General features: G+C 38.8%; 1 protein-coding gene across 5 annotated transcripts in view; it reads right to left on the reverse strand.

Moving 5' to 3' along the window:
* PLCB4 (phospholipase C beta 4) overlaps nucleotides 1-23,280 on the reverse strand; it is a 379,157-nt gene that overhangs the window by 258,009 nt on the left and 97,868 nt on the right. The window lies entirely within an intron of this gene.

The following is a 23,280-nucleotide window of genomic DNA, read 5'->3' on the forward strand; positions in this document are numbered from 1 at the left end:
AGAGGGTTCATAGTCAGACATTTCTGGAATAAAATCCTGGGTCTGTTCTGTGCAAGTTTTGTGACTTTGTGAATTCATAACCTCCATATGCTCTAGCGTCCTTTTATGGTAAAAGTAGAATGCCCCCATCTTCCAAGGATATTGTGAGGGAGAAATCAGAGAACAGTCCGCATTCTCAAATATAACAGGCTCAACTCAAACTCAAGACCCAGAATTCTGGGTCTTGCCTCCAAACTGCTTCCTGTAGCTATTTTTTACTTTCTTTTTGTGACATCAGCCTGTCACAAATCTGATGACTTCTTATTTAAAATATCCCAAATCTGATCACTGGTCATCACCAACCCCTTCCCCATCTGTAAGGCAACCCCCAGGCACTCTCACCTCCCACCTGTACTTCTGTCAGTTTCCTCCTAGCTTCAATTTACTCTCAGCACAGCAATCAGGGAAGTCTTGTTAAAATGAAAGAACCACTCTGTGTAAGGAAGTTCTAATTTTGCTCTAAAGCAAGGGTTCTCAACTGAGTGAGACTTTGCACCCAAGAGGACATATGACAATATCTGGAGACAGTTTTAGTTGTCACAACTTGAAGGGGTTACTACTAGCAGTGGGCAGAGGACTGGGTGCTGCTAAACACCCTACAATGCACAGGTAACTGTCTTCTTCCACCCCCTATTACATAAGCCCCATGAAGGTGGGGACTTATATTTGATTTGTTCATATTCTGCATCTGTGACAAAGTAGCAGGGACTTAATAAATACTTGCTGAAATGAAAGAACAAATTGTCCAGCCCAAAGTGGAGAAATGGAAGAGGTCGGAACTCTTACCTGTGAATTCATTCGGTTCTCTATCCCCCCACCGCCCCTATATTGTGCAATATCGTCCTTGCTATTCCTCACCCATAAGGATTCACTCCCATCCACATCACTGTTCCCTCTACCTAGAATGTGCTTCCTAGAGAAATCCACAGGCCTTATTTTTTACAGCCTCTGCCAATCACCTTATTATAAATTACAATTCCCCTCATTTCTGCCTTGACAATCTCCATTCCCTGTCTGCTGCTTAATTTTCACCATAACACCCATCACAACCTGGCACATCTGTCATTTTAAGTATTTTTTGTCTTCTTCCACTCCCTATTACATAAGCCCTATGAAGGTGGGGACTTAATATTTGATTTGTTCATATTATGTATCTGTCACAAAGTAGCAGGGACCTAATAAATATTTGCTGCAATGAAAGAACAAATGTAGGAATATTACCTAGTAGATGTCCCTGAATTGTGGCCAGGGGAAAAACTTCCAGTTTGAGTGACTGTGAGGAGTATGTGCTTAGATTTATTACCAAGGCTGTATTCATAACCTGTTTTGTATCAAACCAGAGAGAGAGCTATAAGAATAATTCCCAAATGGACTCTACAACATTGTCATGGCAAATGCAGGGAATGTAGTGAAGAAAGCCCACCTTTGAAATTTCCTTTGTCAGAGGAGGTGCCACATACCTGACCCCCAGCCTTGGACTGGCTAATGAGAATGAGGGGCTTAGACTAGCAGCCAGATGAAGTTATATAACGTGGAAGGCAGGTGGGCTAAGAAGAAAGCTCTCTTGCATCTGTGGCCCAACTGCATCCTGGGGGTGTGAAAAGGGGACTTGGAGGCGATGCATGGAGGAGTCACATGAAGAGGTACTTGCAAGAGGCACATGGGGGAGACTGCCTGGGAAGGCCATTATCTTGATGTGCATTTTTGCATCTTTCCTTTTGTCTGAGTCTTGCCTGGGCCCTTTTGTCTTCTTTTTGTGCCCTCCAAAAGGTGCCTTAAACTTGTGGCAAGATTTTGAGTCTAAACAGTCCATATTTGGGCCAACCCTTTTGGCTGGGCATTTGCCCATAAGGAGATGGGTTACCTGGGGAATTTTAATGGAAAATTATTATAGGAATATTCCCTTCTCTATAGACACACTCTATTAAAGATCAATCACACTAAGAAAGGTTCTCTGCCTTTATGTGCACAGATGGCTGGATTTCTTTACAGCATTCAAGTTTGGGGATCCCTGGGTGCCCTCAGATATGTTCTAACACTTTCAATCATAATTCTTTCACATGAAGAGGTAAACTACTGGGTGACATTTGTCTATAGTGAGTGTAGTTTTTCAAACTAAAAATTGGTGTACTGTGGACAAATACAACTCTTTGGAAGATAAAGGAGGTCAATATTTAAAAATCAGGTCTGTTCTAGAAACTTCAGACTAAACTTTTTTAATTTATTATTTCCCCGTCCCCCAGTCATAACAGTCTATGATTCTATGAAATACTTACTGAGTGCCTATACGGCACTGTCTTACACACAGCATGGGAAAGTTCAATGAAGAACACACAGCCCTTGCCCTCAGAGGGTTTACAGTATGGCACAGAGATTAAGATGGTTGTGTTGCTGAACTGAACCAAAGCAAACCATGACAACACAGACCCGACTTGCTTTAGGGTTAAAAGAGGAATACAGGGCCTCCCCGGTGGCGCAGCGGTTGAGCGCTGGGTTGTGAAGCTGCCCGCAGCCTCTGCGGCGCCGGTTCGATCCCCGGCTGCTCCCCGGCCACTGGAGGAGGGTCCTGCATGGCGCGCAGACCTCTCCTGCTGTGCCCGCTGCTCCCCTCAGCAGTGTACTTCCGTCCTTCTGCCTGCTCTGCTCCCTGCTCTGACTCTGGTGAATTCTCTCACCCTCCCGCGCTTCTGACTGTACCCAGAGCGTGTATAAACAAAACAAACAAACAAACAAACAAATAAATAAAACATGCCTCTATTAAAAAAAAAAAGAGGAACACAGAAAATGTAGTTGGAATTGCTAGAAGATGGGAAGGCAGGGTAGGCTTGGAGAGTGAGGTGCTTTGGTGTTTCTTGAAGAGAGAGAATGGGGAGGGCGAGTCTTCCCATTTGGAAGTAGCAGGAAACAGGTAAAAGTGTCACTGTGGCCAGAGCACAGAGAGCTAAGTGCCTGAGGTAATTGGCTTGGATTCAATTTGAAAGAATTGACAGAAGGTTGAAACACAAAGCTCAGAGGCAGGAGAGATGATTTTCTTCCTCTGGGTTTCCCTATACTGTCCCAGAAGCAGATTTTCTGGAAGGAAAGGAACTGATTTAGATATGCAGGCTGGGAAGAGAAGCATAAGATAACTGAATAATTCCTGTTAGATGAGTAGAAACCTGATGAGAGAGAAGAAAGTCAGGTAGGTGCAAAGGGGAAGCAGGAGAGAGGCAGCTGCTAAATCAAAAGAGGTTCTGTGCCTAAAAGGCACAGAAATGGTCAGACAAGAGAGCCAGAAAAGTGAAGTCAGTGCAAGCCATGACCTCATGGACTATCAAGCCATTTCACAAAATTACAATAGCCAATGTTTATATTTGGTTTATCAGTTCGTTTCAGAGAAGTAGACTCAAAGGTTCAAGGTTATTTTGTGCAGCTGTTAAAGCAGACTTTTCCAGAAAGGAGCCTCACCCCAAACAAAAGCTTCTGAAAATCAGATGGAAGTTTCTAGATCATGTTGGCAGAGGCTAATCTGTTATTAACAGTACAAAACAGTCAGAAAAGGTGGTAACAAATACTACTAAAAAATGGCCTTTTGAATAATCTCACTATTGAATACATAAAATGTGACATCTGAAACCAACCCATATAAAATATCTTTAATATTTGTCAAATCTGATTTTTAAAAAGAAGCACCTGTGGTCAAGGGACGATATGGTCTATCCATCACCCATACGTGAGCATCCATTTATGTGACAAGTATTTTTTGTGCTCCTACTCTGTGTCACCAGACTCTTCTAGGAACTTTGGATATATCAGTAAACAAAACAAAACCCACTCCCTCTTCTCATCTCCCACCAGGACACATACAGAAAGGGGAGAAAGTAGCTTTAAATATAATGAACAGTTAAGTTATATACATCCAATAAGGCACTAATATCCAAACTACACGAACAACTGGTATATCGCAACAATAACAAAAACCTAAATTAAAAAAATGGGCAGTGGATTTAATTAAGACTTCATCAAAGAAGATGTACAAATGGCCAACAGACTCATGAAAAGATGTATCATTACTTATTATTAGGGAAATCAAAGCAAAACTACAAAGACTATCACCTTATACCTGTTTAAAATGGCTATTATCAAAAGGATGAGAAACAGTGCTGATGATGGTGTGGAGAAAGCAGAACTCTTCATACAATGTTGAAAGGAATCTAAATTGGTGCAGCTACTATATAAACGGTATGAACAATCATATAAACAATATGAAGAATCTTCAAATATTAAGAATGTCACATGATCCAGATACTCCACTTCTGAGTATTTATCTAAAAAACACAAAAATGGTCATTCAAAATATCTGCATCCCTATATTCACTGCAGCATTTTCACAGTAGCCAAGATTCGGAAACAAACTCAGTGCCTATGGACAGATGAGTAGATAAAGAAGATGGAGTCTACATACCCAATGAAATACTACTCAACTATATATATAAAAAAATGAAATCTTGCCCTTTGTACCAACATGGATGGAACCAGAGGGGTTAATACTAAATAGAGACAGTCAGAGGAAAGCAAATACTTTATGTTTTCACTTACATATGGATAAAGAAACAAAACAAATGAACAAACAAAATAAACCCTTAAAGTCTGACAATAGAATGATTCTTACCAAAGGGAAAGGGTGTTGATGGGGGAATGGATAAAATGGTCAAGGGCCTCCCTGGTGGCGCAAGGTGTTAAGCACTGCAATATGAAGCAATTTGCAGCCTCTGCAGCACGAGTTCGATCCCCAGCCGGCCAGGGAGCAACCCACATGGTGCAGCAGACCTCTCCTGACTTGCCCGCTGCTCCCCTCAGCAGTGTGTTTCAGTCAGTCTGCCTGTTCTGTTCCCCACTCTGTCTCTGGTGGATCCTCTCACCCCATGCATCTCTGGCCTGTACCCCAGCTCTTGATGCATAAATAAATAAATCTTTTAAAAAATGGGGGTCAACTCTTTGGTAGTGGATGGAAACTGGCTCTGGGTGCTAATCATAATAGTCTGCCTGAGTAAAATAAAGCTGCACACCTAAAAAAAATGATGTAATAATTTGAAATGTGAAAAGGAAACAGAAAAGGAAAAAAGTAAACAGGGTGAGGGTTAGTAAGAAGAGAAAATTTATATTTAAGCAAGCACTTGAGGAAGGTGAGGGGATTAGTCACCTTGTTTAGTGAGGAAAGGAAGAGCAGGACCGAGAGAGGAAACAGGTGAAGCAAAGACCCTCAGATGAGAGCATGTATGTATGTGCAAGGCACAGCCAGGCAGTCAGAGTAGCTAACAGAGCGAGTTAGGAATGGAGATAATAAGGGACCAGATCATGCAGGAGTAGGAAGCCACGGTCAAAACTCTGGCTTAGACTTGGAGTGAGGTGTGGGTCCACTGGAGGATTATTGGTAGGCAGTGACAAGATTTGACCTGAGATTAACAGTCTGTGGTGGCTGCTGCATGGCGAACAGACTTGGGCTGGTGGAAGGAGACAGTGGCACAGACCAGGGTGGCAGCAATGCAAGTGATGAAAAGATGGTGGGTACATTCCAAGGGTAAAGCAGACAGGATATGCCAAACCATGATGTGTGGGTGTGAGAGAAAGAAAGGAGTCAAGGATGGTTTAAGAACAAGACTGAATAATACGTCCTTGCTAAATTTCAGTATAAATACCAAAAAGTTCTCTAGAGTAAGTTATTCCATAGGACACTAGATTTCAACTTACCACCTGCTATTTAATAGGGGATTCCATTCCAGTAGTTTAGCCACAAAGAAGCAAATTATTCATAGTCAGCAAGTTTCACTTATGTGTGGTTCTGTCCCAACAAAAAAATGAGAGTGGCTTGCAGTTGGGCAGGCATGAAATAAATTAACATGTGTAATTGTCAAGCTACTGTCATTCTAATACAAGTAGGGTCTAGAGGTATATATGGACATATATATAGATATGCACATATATATACACACATACATATACAATACATATAGCCCATAAATTAGGCCATTGTGATAATGTATTCATTCTTTAAGAGCCAGCTACTTAATTAAAAATATTGTTTCCTAACCACAAAAAAAAAAAAATTTTTTTTTGAGACAGGATGTTAGGTCATGATCCTAAAGTGGTGTTCTTTTTATGCTGATTTAAATTTTATAACATGAAGCCATTGGCCATAGTAATCGATCTGGATCTTTTTTAGAACTAAAGAAATTTTGGATGGTTACCCAAATACAGTACATTCAAAGACATCGCACATGGTATCTACCATGCTAGGAGCATTTCACTGAGAACTGGGAAGTAGAGCTTTCTTAGTGGAGAAAACATTCACTTTGATCTTATTCTGAGCAAAATAGGGCAATCTACTGCGATGAACTAGGAAAACACAAACTGAAATAAAGCCAACAAACAAGATAAAGGGTGTTGCTCTCTTTTCCATTTTTCTCCATCACCACAATACTTTATGATCATCCTTGATCTTGTCCTCTCAATCCCTGCAGAAGATGCTGGGAGTTGCAGCTCCTGTCTGGAATGGGATGTCTCCTGCCTTCAACTTCATTTCCTTTTTGGATGGTCCTGTATTCTACGTTCCAGCTGCTTTAGATTTTAAAATGAATTTTGCCTCCTTTAAAGGAAACTCAGGAGAAGAAAATCTGAAATTATAAAAAATGATAGTGTAGGGAAGGAAGGTAGTAACAGAATAGATTCTTCAGTTTACTAGTACATGTCCTACAGAGTAATAATTTCTAGATACAAAGATCTAGTTAGAAAGATCTAGATAGAAAGATCAAGAGAGAAAGATCAAGAGAGAAAGATCAAGGGTATACATATATTAGGATAAAATACATGAAATTATTAATACTCCATTACTTTGACCAACAAAAACATCAATTTCCTGGGGTTCAGCCTAAGATTTATCAGTAATTTATCAGGATGTCCAAATTAAGACAATGTTTTTTGAAGAACACATATGAAAAACAAAGTGAGATTTCGTTTTCCTGTTCAATTTGCATACAACTTTAAATATCTATATACAATATTTCCAAATCCATAAGAAATACTTAAAACATCACTCATTATTCTCAAAGCACAATTCCAAATAGGAGAACTTAAAAATAATGATAAATTAGATTAATCTACTATTCTTATCTAAATAAATATTTCTGATTGGATGGTCCCTTTCGATACTGCATCAAAATTTAATTCTGAAAAATCTAGCAGATATTTCTTCTCTTACCTGTAGTCACAGGAAAGAATTCCTCCCTCTTATGGGGGAATGATAGCCCATGCTACCTGTTCTACCTTGATTTAAGAATTGTTTCACTTAACGAATTCTGGAGGAACCCACCAGCCCATTTATTATTTTATCCTTCATAGCACTCATTGAAGGAAGAACGGATATGTGGCCTAGAAAAACACTTCCAGTCATTGTGTATTTGGAATTGAACTTCACAATTCAATCTGGAGTCACCCCGTTAGGCTCATGGGCATCTTGGACAGGACACAAGTAACAGCATGATACACTCTCATGGCATGGGTGAGCCTCCAGCTCCACCAGGCTGTAAGAGGCACTTGGATTGAAGAGTCAAGAAAACTTGGGAGACCATCTGTGTTTGGACAACATCCTCCAAGGACAGGAGATGTTTTGAACCCTGTTCTCATTGCAATTTAACACACACAGAGATTCTTCCTCATTTTGTGGATAGTCGTAGTCATTTGACTTGTGATCCCTAACGGAAGGCAACTGGAGTTCTGAAATCCCTACTGAATGAAAATTTCAGGCCCCATCAAAACTAATAATCATCCTTAAATAGGATTTAAAATAAGAAACTAAAAATGACTAAAACTGAGTAGTTATTTTTTAACTTCTTCATATTACCCCTAAACTGTTGCCCCTGAAGATGCCTCAGAGTCATCTGAGATGCCTCAGGTCTTAGGAGAGAGCTGAGCAAGGGAGGGGATCAGGCCAGTCCCTTACCATCTCCAGAGAGGCAGCAGTTTCTGCACTAGGTCACCAAGTAGAAAAGTGAAAATCCCATGTTCTGGGACCTTCCTGGTCTAAGCACACTGGAATTGTTAGTCACCCTATGTATAATCAGTGTCATTCACCATCTACAACAGGAGAATTCCATGCCTTTCATTTCTACCTCTACCAGAAGCTTTGTGTCATTCATTATTTCAGCCAAGGCAGTAAATCTCCCATCATGAATTCACTAAATATCACAGATGCATCTGCTACAACAACTCATGAGTTGCAGAAACACACTCTTGGGTTGGGCCCACAGATGACTGGGGAAATTCCAACTGGCCTTTCTAGATGAAAAAGGAAGAGCAAGTATCTCTTAGGTGCTTCAGCCTGACCTAATTGGTAGTTTCCAGTCTAGCCGATTTTAAGGAGCCCTTTAACTGTGGGAGTTTCAGGTAACTGATAGCAAAAGAATGAGTAGGAACCCTTAACCCTTCATTCATAAAAAGTGGGGACAAAGCAAGAGTTGGCAGCCAGGTCAAAGTATGGAGTCCATAGCAGAACGACTCTGAAAGACAAGGAAGAGGCAACTCTTGTACAAGTTATTTCTACTGGTATAAAATTACTCCAAGCAAATGATCGATCTATGTATACAAAATGTGGTTTTTGAACATTTACCCTGGGCAAAATGTTGTGGGGAAAAACAACAAAACAGACAAAGAACACTCCCTGCCTTCTATACAAATACTGCTCTTACGACAGTTCTTAAAAGTGATCACTTGCTCTGTCCTTCCTCCCTCAAAATCACTTCAGGACATGAGCCCAATAAGTAAAAATCATTCCTAAGTATCAGTAATATTGATCTTAATCTCCTTTCATTAGAGGAAAAAACAATCAATGAATGGTGGTCTTCTCAGATACTGTATTCACGTTATTCTAAGAATTATTATCTCATTTTGTTGTCCTAATGAGACTGCTAAGGACTATTTATTTGTCTTCCCCAAAATTCATGTTGAAGGCCTAATATCCAAGGTGATGGTTGTAGAGACAGGACTTCAGGAAGGTAATAATTTGGGTTTAGATTAGGTCATGTGGGTGGGGAACTCAGGATGGAATTAATGCTTTCATAAAGAGGAAGAGATGCAAAATCTCTCTCCCTCTTCACTTGCATGCTCCATGTAAGGACAGAGGAAGAGAGCTCGCATCGGATGTCAAATCTGCTGGAACCTTCGTCTTGGACTACCCAGCCTCCAGAACTGTGAGAAATTAATGCCTGTTGTTTAAGTGACCCAGTCTGTAGTGTTTTGTCAAAACAGTCCAAAATGACTAATAGTACACAGACCCAGAAGGTGTAGGGAAAAAAACATAAAACCAAATTGTCCATAATGAAACCCTCTGATTGTTAGGAATCAGTAAGATATGCTCTGAGATACACCTGGAAGGGTGATCCACAGGTCAAGAGTAAACAGTGTTCATCACCCTGAGTGAACTGTGAGTGACATACATGACACTGGCAGTTTGCAGAAATTATGTTGGTCAATGTGAGTCTTCTTTTAAAAGACTAATATCATGAACACCCTTGCAACAGGAAGAGCTAAGCATAGTATATGAGGCCAAATATGACTGATGGCCCTTGCTAAGTGGCAACCTCTTGGACATCTTTGGTGGCCACATTTTGAACAGGTATTCAAAGTTTGATCATGGTCATAACTTCCAAATAACTTTGCCCAACTACACAATCAAGTACAACATATGGGCCCTGCAGCTTATCTGCCTCATTTACAGAGGACTTATCATCTTCACAAGTCTCACCATAGCATTTGGCAAGCCCATGTCTGGATGACAATGTCAAGGACATTTGTTCAATTATTGCTCAAGTGCTTAAATAATCCCGTTAGAAAGAACAAAGTTTTCCAGGATATGAGAGTATCCGCTGACCCAGATGGACTCACATTACAAGATCCCTCTCGATAGAATTCTTAGGGAATATAAACCTTTTGTTTCTGAAGAAGCTGCTCCCGGAGTCCTTGAATGGGTGCAAATGGATATGAATGTGATCCTCATTGAAGCAAAGAGCTCAATCCTGACTTGATCTGTATAACCCTCATGTGACCCTTGACTTCAGTCAACCCTTCACTTAACAAGAGTATCCAGTTTTGTCTTAAAGACAGAGGGTATATTAGAAATCACACTTCTCCCTCACCCCACACCCCCATGCAGAAGGGGGTTTTCAGCTGAAACACTATTCATGCTAAACTAAGTTTAGGCAAGAGGACTGACTTCAGAGTGTATTCTTCTCGATAGCAATCCTATACAATTACTGCCTAACAAATCCCACAGCTTGCAGAATCCAGTTTTGTAAAGGAAAATTTCTCCATCAAGATGCTGACAGTATTTTTGAGATTTCAATCTCTGAACAGTGAATGCTGATGTTCATGAGAAGAATGCTATCAACTACACCCAGATTAACTAACATGACAGACCACAGTGATGCCAGGCCCAGGGAGATTTTTATGATGATGAATATTTAACCCACAAGATTCTTAGGAGAACCCAAGTTTCTATTCAGAAACTTCTAATTCACTTACCTGATGCAAAATGAAGAATTTCATCACAGAAATTCTTAGGCATGTGTTGATTTACATCTTACATTTAGGAACATTACATTACTAACAAAGCAAGGCACTGGATGGGGAGCTTACACCCATATTTTACAATGAATAACCCTATGATCACAACAATTCTCGCATGTATTTCTTCATATTTTTTTTTTACTTCACCAGAGAAGAGACTATATTGGGTAGTAAAATGATTTTTTTTTTGTTATATCTAAGGGAAATAATTTCAGAATTTTAAAGCTGAAAGGAACCTGAGACTATTCCAACTCTTGAAGGAGTAAGACAATGGAAGCATAGAGACTTGAAACAAGTAAGTTTCAAATAAAGTGCTCTTTCATAACTACTTTCCCTCATTTGCTAAAAAACAATATACTTACAAAGAGTTTAAAATGCCCACAGCACTAGACTGCTAACCTTTTGCATATCTAATTCCACATGGATTGAAGAAATTCATCTCCTTCCTCAGTGAAAAATGCAGGCAAGCTTGCTATATTAATTTTCTATTACTCCCATAACAAAACCCTCAAACCTCATAGTTTAAAACATAAACTCATTATTATCTGGGATAATCTAGCCATCTGAAGGTCCTCAACCTTATTCACACCCCCAGTGTGCTTTTTCCCATATAACATTTACAAATCTGGAAATTAGGACTTTAGCATCTTTAGGGAAGCCATTATTCCGCCTACTGCATCAGCCCACCCTTCTGATCCTCACCTCATTACAAAGCCCTGCAATTCATCTGGTGACAAAGTCAGAAGCCAGGGACACTTATCTGGATTAATACCATCTATTACATTCCACATCCAGATAATGGTCAAATCCCATGAACTCCTAATCCTAACTCTGCCACATACTGGAGTCCACTTTTCTATGTTCTTTGCAACATCTAAGATTGGAGTCTATTTTATTTTCCCTTCTTTTCTTTCTTATGGTGTCAGCTTCAACTTTGTCCTTCCTAGGCCCTGCACTTCATGTGCTCTACTTCCATTCATAGGCAAGGTCTTGACTGGTCTAAGTCAATAATGGTGGTCCCTGTGCCCTTTGCCAGTCATTTTTTGACATGAGGATACACAGTCTGTAATGAATTCATTGAGTCACTGGATTAACCAACCCTGCAGTCACTTCACTTCGGGTTTCTTGTTAGGAACATGAATTATTTTATTTATAAACCTTATTATTTAGCTATACTGCGATGCATGTTTCTGTTATTTGTTGTTATAAACATCCCAATTGGTATACTGTTCATTAAAATGACTGAAGTTCTATTCATTGTTCTACTTGCTGCCCCATCATCTCCAACATCTATGCTACATACGCTGCCCATCTTATAGTTGAAGCAGAATACCTTTTAAAAACCACCAATCATAGCAGATATTATCCTACTCAACATGTTTCAGTGACATCCCATTTTTATAATACTTGTTCTCAAAAACCTGTGTTCATATTCCTCTAAAAGAATCTAAGAAAAACTATGTAACAAAAGTCAATTTTAAGTTGATATCTTAATTTCTTTCTTTTTTTTAAATTTATGTTTATTTATTTATGTACACAAGGACTGGGGTGTAGGCCAGAGGTGCAGGGCAGGGGGCAGTGAAAGGATTCATCAGAGACAGAGTGGGGAACAGAACAGGCAGATCTACTGAAATACACTGCTGAGGGGAGCAGCAGGCAAGACAGGAGAGGCCTGCTGTGCCATTTGGATCAGCTACCTGGCCAGGGATTGAACTCATGCCACAGTGGCTGGCGATAACTTGATAGCACTGAGACTTTAACCCTGCACCACCAGAGAGGCTCTCTTAATTTCTTTAATCATATACTCAGACTTTAACCCTGCACCACCAGGGAGGCCCTCTTAATTTCTTTAATCATATACTCAAGAGTTATTAAAGATGTAATTTCTGAATCTAAACAAGACAGTGATTTGTTATCAATGATTGTTTTAAAATAAGTTATTCCTTAATATTTACATTTTATCATTCTTTTCTTGTATGTCTATTCTTTTCTCCCTGCAAAATTTTTTCCTAATATATTTTTATGATACGAAGTATTTTATTGATTGACATATCATACATCCCTACACATACACACAAGTGTTATAATTTAAGCATTAATTTATTTTGAATTTAGTCCCTAAGGTGAAATAATTTCTTTTGAATTATATAACATTAGCAGCTAAACAATTGAGAAAAACTACATAATAATATTTCTGCTCAATAATTATTAAATATAGCAAGTAAAGCTATTAAAAATATCTCTTGATAAGATGGATAGGGCTTTTTATTTTGATTTTTTTACATTATAAAAGGATAGGATTATTAGAAAAAGTAAAGAAGATGATGCTTGCACAAACACAAGTGGGCAGAAAGAGCTACTGCTTCTACTTTGCAAAGGGAAATGGCTTGTGAGGAGAAACATCTGCATAAACACAGGCAGGCAGGAGAGCTGCCTGGATAGAGCTTTTGAAAAAAAGTAATCCGCAATTTATGGATGATAGTTCTTAATGCTAAAATAATAAAGGTTTAGAATCAATTTTACCCATTTTTTTTCCTATGCATAAGAGCTGTTAATCCCTTTTGGCCAAAATAAGTAGATGAATGTAAAAGAGTTTGCCTGTAGCCACACCACTCAAATCTCTAAATTCCTTTTGAGTTGTAGGCCACAAAGACAGTGATCCATCACTAAAATTATTTTGAATGACCTATCAGCTGATGATCTGAATGTGTCTTCCATTTTGTTACAAATGAAGGCTCCTTTTTTTCAGCATTTGGAATGTTTTTATACCACAGGGCAATGTACCATTTTAAAGTCCCAGAAAAGAAAGGACTGCCTTCCTGCAGTACAATGGAGAAAGTGAGAGCAGGTGTGCGTGCTCTCAGGCAGACCAATTTTAGGAAATAATACATTTAAAAGTTGGAAACCTGGATATAGTTATTCCCTTAAGAGTCTCTGAACCTTTGCATGTACCCTATTAGAATACCTTCATTTGTTCTCAAAGGCATGCCTAAAGTCACATTGAAAATGGATGACATATAGGCTAAAATCAAGATCTTTTGGCAAAATCTTTTGCCTTTCATGCTGTCGACTCCTGCCCCCCTTCCTACCCTTTTTCCTCACATACACTGCTTCTAACTTTGCTTTCAAGAGGAACATGTGTCAAGAAGACTTCCTTCCTTGACTGCACTTTGACTCCTAGCTCTTGTCTATTTTAGACACCAGAGATGAGTCACTGAAATTTATACCAGCACCTTGCGCCTGGCTCATTCTATTCGCAGGGACTCTGCTTTGCTGTATGACATAAATTAACGACAGCAGTTTAACTAGGTATCATACCTTTAGGATAAAATTCTATATTACAAACCAGCCAACCATATATTCTAGTCCCAAATGTCTAGGAACACAATTCAACAATTTCAGCATTCTGGTATAAATGAGATTCTGCTCTCCTGTGCCTACAGGCTGCTTTTTCTAAAGCTTTCCCAATTTTCTCCTCCCCACCCCAGGTATAGAATTAGTCACCCTCTTCCTTTACAGCATCTTGCTCTACTTCTATTGGATATTTTTCACATTCTGCTCGGTGTCATGATGATGTGTGTTTAAGTCTTGTCGCCATGGCAGCCACATCCATTGGCTCCATTCTATTTTGATCCCTGGGTCACCCTTGCTTGTAAATTTCTCTTCCCTCACTGTCAGTCCACTCCTTTTGCTCCCTAATGAGCTTTCTTTGTTATTTCCTGCATTTGTACCCCTTTTGCCCACGACTTATCTCAGAGTTCTTACACTTTGCAAGGTACAAGACCAGAGGTCTCAGGCTATATGTACCAAAATGAGCTAACACCAAAATCAAATGACAGTTACCTTTTCCCAACTTGGAGGGAGAAAAATTAATAATAATTTCTTCATCTCAGCATTTCTATTATTTTTGTTAAAAATTTCCTTCTTGACTATTAGTAGTGACTAGTCAGTTCCTTTTCTGACCTGCTGCAGTACACAAATCTTAAGGAACAACAGAAATCAATCACATATATGTACTTTAAAGGTTGTAAGCAGATGTTCATGGATTTGAATCTTACATGTGAAAAATAAGTTCTCCTACTTCATGAGCAAATTTGGTGCTGTGCCTCTTCATATGACCTAATGAAATATTTTTTACCATTCTATGTGCGTCTGTGATTATACATACACTTAGATGTGTGTGTATGTGACATAAATTACACACATTGAAAATCAACATAAAATTAAGTTTTTTTCTATTGTCTGACAATACATAAAAATAGCCCAGAGAAAATTCTCAGGCAGTGGTGAGAATTTAAAATAGTGGTGAGAATATAAAATAGTTCAATCATTTTGGAAACCAACCTGACAGTTTCTTATGAAGCACAGCATGCACTTGATCCAGTCATTCCATCCTTAGATATTTACTCAAGAGAAACAAAAATATGTCCACATAAACACTTACACAAGGTGCCCGGCAATTTTAATAGCCTGAAAGTGGAAAAATTTGCATGTCCATGAACCAGTGAGTAAACTGTGATAAATCCATACAACTGGTTACTAGTCAGCAATTTTAAAAAAGCCTACATACATGCATAACATGGAGGAATCATTAAAATATGATGTTGTGAGAAAAAGCTAGGCAAAAGAATACATGAGTCTTTTTTGAAGAAAATCTGTAGAAAAAAAAAAACTATAGTGATAGAAAGCAGATTATTGGCTTCCTGGGATCAAAGGGGTGGAATGTACAAGAGTTAGAACAAGCTAGAAAGGTTGTCTATCCAGATTCTGGTAATGGTGACGATTATGTACAGTTCTTTCAAGATTCACTGAAACTCAAGATGGACACTGATAATAGATACATATTATGGCATATAAATTATAGTTCAATAGTCCAATGTCCTTTTCACCAACTTTGGAGACTATGCTGGGGATGACCTGATTGGTTGTGAATACAGGCTTATGTGGTAGGGACAAAATTTACTTTGAAAGACTTTGCAGAGGACACATGGGGGAGAGAGTAGAACTTTCTCTTTCACATGGAGTATGTTGGTGATGGTTCTTGAACTGCCACACTTTCATGAATGGAAAGTAATCCTATCAAAGATAGAAGCAAGCTGGGTAAGTTGCAGAAATCAAGATTTGTATTTATTTTGTATAACTTAAACTTTTTAAGTAGTATTCAACTAAAAATGTACTTCTTCTTAATGTCAATCTTAATGTCAATCTATTTCTGAGGTAAGCCAATGTAACTTTAGATAGTTCCCTGGAACTGAAAATACTTGGAGAAAACAGTTTATTAAAGTGATATCTCTGGAGAATGAAAAAGCTGGTAAATGCATAAAATGATCTAGAGATGAGCCCAAGAAAGGTTATTAACACTACTCCCCCCCCAGCCCCCTATTGTGACAATACAATACACTAATGATTTTGGACCTTGTCTGTCCCTCAGAATCTCCTAGGGAGCTTGTGAAGACATCGATTTCTGGGCCCCATTCCAAAAGCTTCTGATCCAGTAGGTCTGGGGCAGGATACGGTAATTTGCATTTCTAGCAATTCCCAGGTCATGACTCTGCTACTGATCTGGGGACCACAATTTGAGAACCATTGCTGTATACCCTAGTCCTCTGGACTAGCACCATTCAATAGTTCTATAACAGCCTTAGCCATGAATTAAGCAAAAAGGAGGTCTAATCAATGTATTTCACTAGTCACATTATCGGCACTAACAACAATAAGAAAGGTCAAAAGAAAAATATTCATGATTCTTGGAAAAGAAGAGCAAATTGTTCCTGTTTCAAATGCTGTTGTGTATAAATGAGTGCTTCTTGATTCTCAGGTTAAAAGTAGTTTCTGTATTGCTGACATTAATTTTGCTACTCTCTTATCCAGTAAAAATGGATATTATACTACATTGTACCAACAAATGACAGTGTCACAGGTTCAAAATGTACATCATTTTCTATTGTAAAACGAAAAAGCAAAGAGAATTGTGAGGGAAGGACTAGGGGGTGAAGAGAAGAAATTATATTAAGAATTGGAGAAATAAGGAAAAACACAAATTATGATAGAAACAAAAATTCTCTAGGGGAAGAAGAACTAGGATTTTGAGAGATTAACAGTCAAGGCACCAAGAACGAGAGATATGGCTTAATGAGTGGGAGGTTTACTCTGCAGATGAGAAAAAAAATGATATAAAAAGTACTAGAAATACAGGATGTCATTTAAAATTAAAAAAAGGAGAAAAGCTAATTCAAGCAAGAGGGAAGAATGGCTTATTTTTAAAATTATTTAATATAGCATTTAGAAAACAATATATACTAATACATAGTGATTTGTGAAGGGGGAAGTGTCAGTTTTTTCCAATAGTCCCAGCTCATGTGTTGGATATGTATCTAATTGCAGGGAAGAAGAAATCAATTTCAGTTGTTCACAGTCTGAAGGGGTCAGTCACATCACCAGAGGGAGTGAATCTGAAACGTGGTGGGCAGAGTAATCCACTCTCCAGACCCCCAAAAAAGATTTTCACCTGATGCCAAGAACTGTGAATGTTACCTGAAATAGCAAAAGGGACTTTGTAGAATGATCAAATTGAGGATCTTCAGGGGTGTGTGTGTGTGTGTGTGTGTGAGAGAGAGAGAGAGAGAGAGAGAGAGAGAGAGAGAGAGAGAGAGTGTGTGTGTGTGTGTTATCTAGGTGGTCCCAATGTAGTCACAAGTGTCCTCACAAAATGGAAGAGGGAGGTAGAAGATCAAAGAAAGAGAAATGATCATGAAAAGAAAGGTAAGAGGGTGCAGCCTCAGGAGTGCAGAACGTGGACAGTTTCCAGAAGCTGGATAAGGCAAGGAAGAGATTCTCCTCTACGATCTCCAGGAAAACACATCCGTGCAGACTATTTTATAATTCTGACCTCCAAAAGTGTAATATGATAGATTGGTGTTGTTTTAAGTCTCTAAGTTTAAGGCAATTTGTTATAGCAGCAACAGGAAACTAATAAAGGGATTTTGAGGAGGCACAGCTGAATGGGAAGAAAATAGGTTTTGTCAGATCTCCCAATTTGTTAGACGAGTAAAAAATTATTATTTTTCTTGCATAAAGTTAGCAAATAGATGAACTGTACAGGGTAAATAAGATTACAATATATTTGCTCTTTCTTTTCTTTACTGGATTAGTCCAGTCATGCGATGCTGCTTTACTAAAGACAAAAGACAGAGCAATGGGACAGACATTCTGGCTCCGTGATCCCCTCCAAACTACTAGCCAATCAAAGCTTGCCAGGGAAAAGAGCTCAGCTGTTAATAGCACTCCCTTATTTTCCACCAGGATACACCAAAAGCAAAGTACGTCTATTTCCTGTTTCTTAGTCATTCAGAAGTGAAATTTCAGTATTAGATCTTTCTTATGTTGTAGATAATCAACAAGGTCAACCAACTTTGTTGTCACTCTGGAAAATGAAATGATTCTAGAAAAAAAAAAAAAAACTTTGGTCTTTGCAGATAAAATAAATTTTTAAGTGCTAAATGTTAAGAGTGTTACTAAAACATAGCCAGAAACATGGTAAAAACTTAAAAATGAAGATAAAAAGAAGCATACAACTCCAAATTATTTTGCCTCAAAGTAATCCTTCTGTGAATTCTATTCTGAGGGCAAGCTGACAGGAGAGAGAGAAAAAATATAGTCAATCTTGTTCGCAAAAACAACGGGCCTCTCTTAATACCCAATCCCTCAACAATATTTATTCAATGAAGGCTTTTCAAAACACTAAACTAGAAGAGGCAGGAAATGCAAAAAAAAAAAAAAGTAAGACAGAGTTCTAGCAAAGAGGAATTTATAATGTAATTGCGAAGAAAAGGTTAATATACAAAATAATTAGAGACTAACAGTCTCCACCCATTTTGAAGAATGACAAAAAGGATTTATAAGTTTACACCATAGGTACTGAAGCGAAAGATGGGCAGAGTTGGCCTACAGCAGTCAGGAAAACCTCAGCAGGTCAGTGTTTATGTCAAACCTTCAAGGACAGGTAGCCTGCATGCAGGAAAAGTGCTCAATAATCCAGCTGACAGAACTGGCTTGGTGACTTCTCTCCTGTGGTAGATTCTGAAGTTGAAAATATAATAAGACCTGTCTGTATAAGAGGCGGCTCTTGCTATTTACAGCAAATACAAGCACTCTGCAAACTATGGAAGAAGACAGCTGCTATCTCTATTCCAGTGGGGCTTGAAATTAGGAGGAAGAAGTTGGGCCTCCCCTGGTGGCGCAGTGGTTGAGCACTGGGCTGCGAGGTTGCCCGCAGCCTCTGCAGCGCCAGTTCGTTCCCCAGCCGCCGGCAAGGATCCCACAAAAAAAAAAAAAAAAAAAAAACGTTGTTACCATTTCCCACAATTCTCTAGTTTATGCTACGTAATAATACAGCATACAATATAATGCAGCTATGTGCTTCTGGGGTATCCCGTTACATCAGAACTTGTAATATTTAAATAAGTAGAAGTCTCATACTGCTGTGACCCAGTAGAAAATTACTTAGATTTATGACCTGAATTTATTTTTCTTAAAACATGATTCTTTGAGGTATTTTATTCTGTCATTTCATCTCAAAGAAAACTAACTATAAGTTAAGTAGTAAACAAGAATAAATATATATATATATATAGGTGTTGTGTTTTTTTTTTTTTCCTGGCCCATGTAGTTAACAATATATTCCCCCTAACAAGTGACAACTCGTCTCTAGTTTTAATTTTTGAATAGATAACTGTTGAATTTTTGTTTAGTTTGGTTCCAAGGCTTTCAAAAACTGCTGGAATATTTCTTTACATTCTTTTACAAGCAAGAAAACATAAATTTGCTATGGAATATATGCCTTTAAAAATCACCAGAAATTTCTTTGCAGTGTTCTGCCGGAAGATCATACAAGAAGCTTCTGAGCACCTACCATATAACATCTGTGTCTAACTCCGAGTTATAGAATATGGATTTTTCTTACTGAAAATAACTGGATACACCAACTTCTCGCAATTCAGTACTTGCTGAAAAAGCAAAATATGTCTAGAACACATCAGGAGTCATGTAGGTTTTCAGAGATGAGCCTCCAAGTCCATGAATGTGTGCTGGAGTGACTAGTGAATGAGCACATAAAAACTGGGAGTTTTACAGCACTTTTAAAACACTCAATTTGAGTACTTTATAGCCCCTGAACAACTTCATAAACTTGTCCATTCTGACCATACATTTCTACTTTCTTGCTAGATATTAAAAACTGCTTCTTTTTAACCAGAGACATAGTGGGACAAATTTACCTTCCAGCTGCATGTCATTCTAAGCACCTGGGTTTTCAAAGTGCTATCTGGACAGTGGGAGCCTTACCAGCTCTATGTATCAACAAAATGGAGCACCAGGAATCAAGATTATCACATAAACAGAGCTTTATATTTCAGGCTAAATGAGGAGGTGAATGCATCCTCAAATAAAATCTTCAGAGGAGACATCTAGCCTGAGAGATGGATTTTTGTTCTTGCTAAAAACAGAGAAGCCAGATGTGTAGTCCCAATGAACCTCTTAAGACATGGTTACCTCCCAACTTCTCCATCTCTGTATGGTCTCACCAACCATCACCCAATGCTGTGACAACTATCCAGTCACTGGCAAGTAATCTGCCAAGTAAAAACCAGGTAATCCAAGTAACTGTTGTTGAAAAAAGTTTCTCTGGGGCGAAGCAGACCTCTCCTGTCTCACCTGCTGTTCCCCTCAGCAGTGTATTTCAGTCAGTGTGCCTGTTCTGCTCCCTACTCTGCCTCTGGTGAATCCTCTTAACTCCCGTACCTCTCACCTGTATCCCAGCTCTTGTATGCATAAATAAATAAATCTTAAAAAAAAAAAAGTTTCATTGGTCAGAAGCAAGTATATCATGAGTCAGCCCTCTTAATATTAATGCTTGTTAGAAAGTGGGGTACAATCTGTGCTTCTAAGTACAAAAGAAACTTGCATGAAATAAAATTAATCAGTGTGTAATTAGAAGTAATTTCATGATCATAATCACTTATTTGCGAGCAAGGAGTCTGCAAGGGAAGATTCACAAAAGGATAAAAGGGAAGGGGCAGGAGGGAAATTTCTCAGGTGATGGCAATGTTTCTGCATCCTTCTGTCAAAGCTCAACTTAGGTAGAATTAAGAAAGTGTTCATTTCATTGTGTGTACATTTTATATGAAAAACTATCAATAAATAGTGAACTCTCATTAATAACTATCATGTGGACATATGCAAACTGATGCCTATGGCTGATTAAAGATGCATCAAAAATGAGATTGTGAGAGCTGGACAAAGGGACAGGTGGATAGACAGACACGGGAGGAAGTAAACTATTAAAGTGGAATCTAAGTGGTGACTATAGTTGTTCACTGTAAAACTCTTCCCAATTAGGGGCCTCCCTGGTGGCGCAAGGGGTTGAAACGCAGCACTATGAAGCTGTCCGTAGCCACTGCAGCATGAGCTCGATCCCCGGCCAGGGGGGCGACCCAAATGGTGCAGCGGACCTCTCCTGTCTTGCCTGCTGCTCCCCTTAGCAGTGTATTTCAGTCAGTCTGCCTGTTCTGCTCCCCACTCTGCCTCTGGTAAATCCTCTCACCCCCCAGCATCTCTAGCCTGCACCCCAGCTCTTGTATGCATAAATAAATAAATAAATCTTTAAAAAAAGTCTTTCCAATTACTAAAGGTATGAAATCTTCCTACAACCTGTTAGGAAAGAAAATAATCATACTGCTAAGCCCCCCACCGCCAGCCCACTTCCTGCTCCTCAGAATCTCTGCTAGGAACCTGGCAGAATATTTATGATGAAAACTTTAAGCACAAATCTAACAAGCTGAGACATAGAAAGGTTAAAAAAAAAAATCAACTGCCCAAAGCTGGTTGTTTACATTGGGAAATTGTATGTTAAGTGGGAAGAACAGAAGTAGCTCCCCACAGATAGAGTTTCTGTATTTAAATTCCCAGTGAGCTTAAGTGGGGCCCCTGACAGCCAGGTTGGGCAAGAGCGACAGTTAGAAGACTCAAGTGCAGGACATAATCAAACCCACGCACATCCAAGGGCCCTGATGGGTAGGAAGTGACAGCAGGTGTCAGGAGTGGATGAGTGCTTGCTGTCTGTGGCAATGAGGAGACTATCCTGAAAGGCAAGGTGCAGGTCTACCAATGATAATGAGTCCCGGAAGCTTGTCAGAGGTTACAATACCGCACATTCCTTCCAGAGAAAACAGCAGCTCCCACATCATCAGTTACCTCATCTGTGAAAGGGCCAGTGTCTACAGCTGGTCAATTCATCTCAATCACATTCTCAGTCATCTGCTTGGCAAACCCATGGCTTCATATTGATTAGACAATGTCCTTTAAGTTAAAAATCATTGTCTAGGTAGTTATTTAACACTGTGTTGCTTCTTGCTAGTCAAAATGTAGTACCCATACATAAAGGCATGAGCAGCACTTGGGCACCTGTTAGAAATGTTAGAATCTCAGGCTTTTACCCCACACCCACTGTGTTAAAATTTGCTTAACCAAACCATGAATGAATGATCTACATATGCATTAAACTGTTAAAAGCAATGGAGTGACTTTACAATAAACCTGTAGACAGTGTCAAATACTTAACTTTCCCCATAGACAGACACAGAGTGAAAAATCAAGCAAAAGAAAGCCTTGGGCACCTTATCTCCTGTAAACATCTTCCCCAGACAAAAGCTACCGTTTTTGCTTCAGACCTCACCTCCTCGTGGGGGAGAGAATTCTATCTACCCTCGAAGTCCCCTGGAAAATCTATAAAAATAAAACACATCTTGAACCCATTTTGAACATTTTGGTAAGTTTCTTATTCTCCAGTGGATCTAGAAATATTCCACATATTTTTGGAGAATGGATCACCTTGCATGCAATTGTTCTTTAGTGTAAAAAACATATGAAATGTTTTCTCCCCCGGGGTAACTATCGAAGGAGTTCTTGGGTCACTGTTGCCATCTAGGTTGTAAGAGACGATGTGAAAATTCTTCACTTCTTTAAAAACAGCCACAGAATGCTGCATTTTATTCAGGTACGTCTGTCTAAAATAAAATGATTTAAGGATCATGTTTTGTTTATTTCAGTTATTATAACAAAGACGGTTTTGTGCTCAAATAGCTGTGGCTAGTCAAGTTCATACAAAACTAAGGGTTTTTTACCTTTTCTTTCACAATAACATGTCATGACTCTCTCAAGATACTAAGATATTCCTGACAAAATGAAGTTCACAAATATGAACTATTTTTCTGAAGCCAATTATTCTTACTAACTGCAAGATTCATACTTCAGCATCACTTTTTTGTCTACAAACATGTAATTACATGAAAAACGTTATAAAAATATGATTACCAAACACATGAACTAACTTCCGAGGTTATTAATTTCCACTCTCTTATTTCAGGAAGGGATTTGACATAATATCTGATTAACTTTCCAAGCAATAAGGACATTTCCAAGACAATAAGTACCGAATACCTCTTAGAAAAAAAGACTTAAAAATAATCATTTTGCCTATCTTGAAAAGTAGCAATCAAAACATGAAATACTAAAATATGTCCCATACTAACTATAAGCAAATAAATCACTTTTTGTAATAATTCATGTAGGATGGATTAATACACT

The sequence above is a fragment of the Talpa occidentalis genome, unplaced genomic scaffold (genome assembly GCF_014898055.3).
Source record: "Talpa occidentalis isolate TD23 unplaced genomic scaffold, MPIMG_talOcc4v2.1 talOcc4.10, whole genome shotgun sequence".
NCBI classification, from domain to species: domain Eukaryota; kingdom Metazoa; phylum Chordata; class Mammalia; order Eulipotyphla; family Talpidae; genus Talpa; species Talpa occidentalis.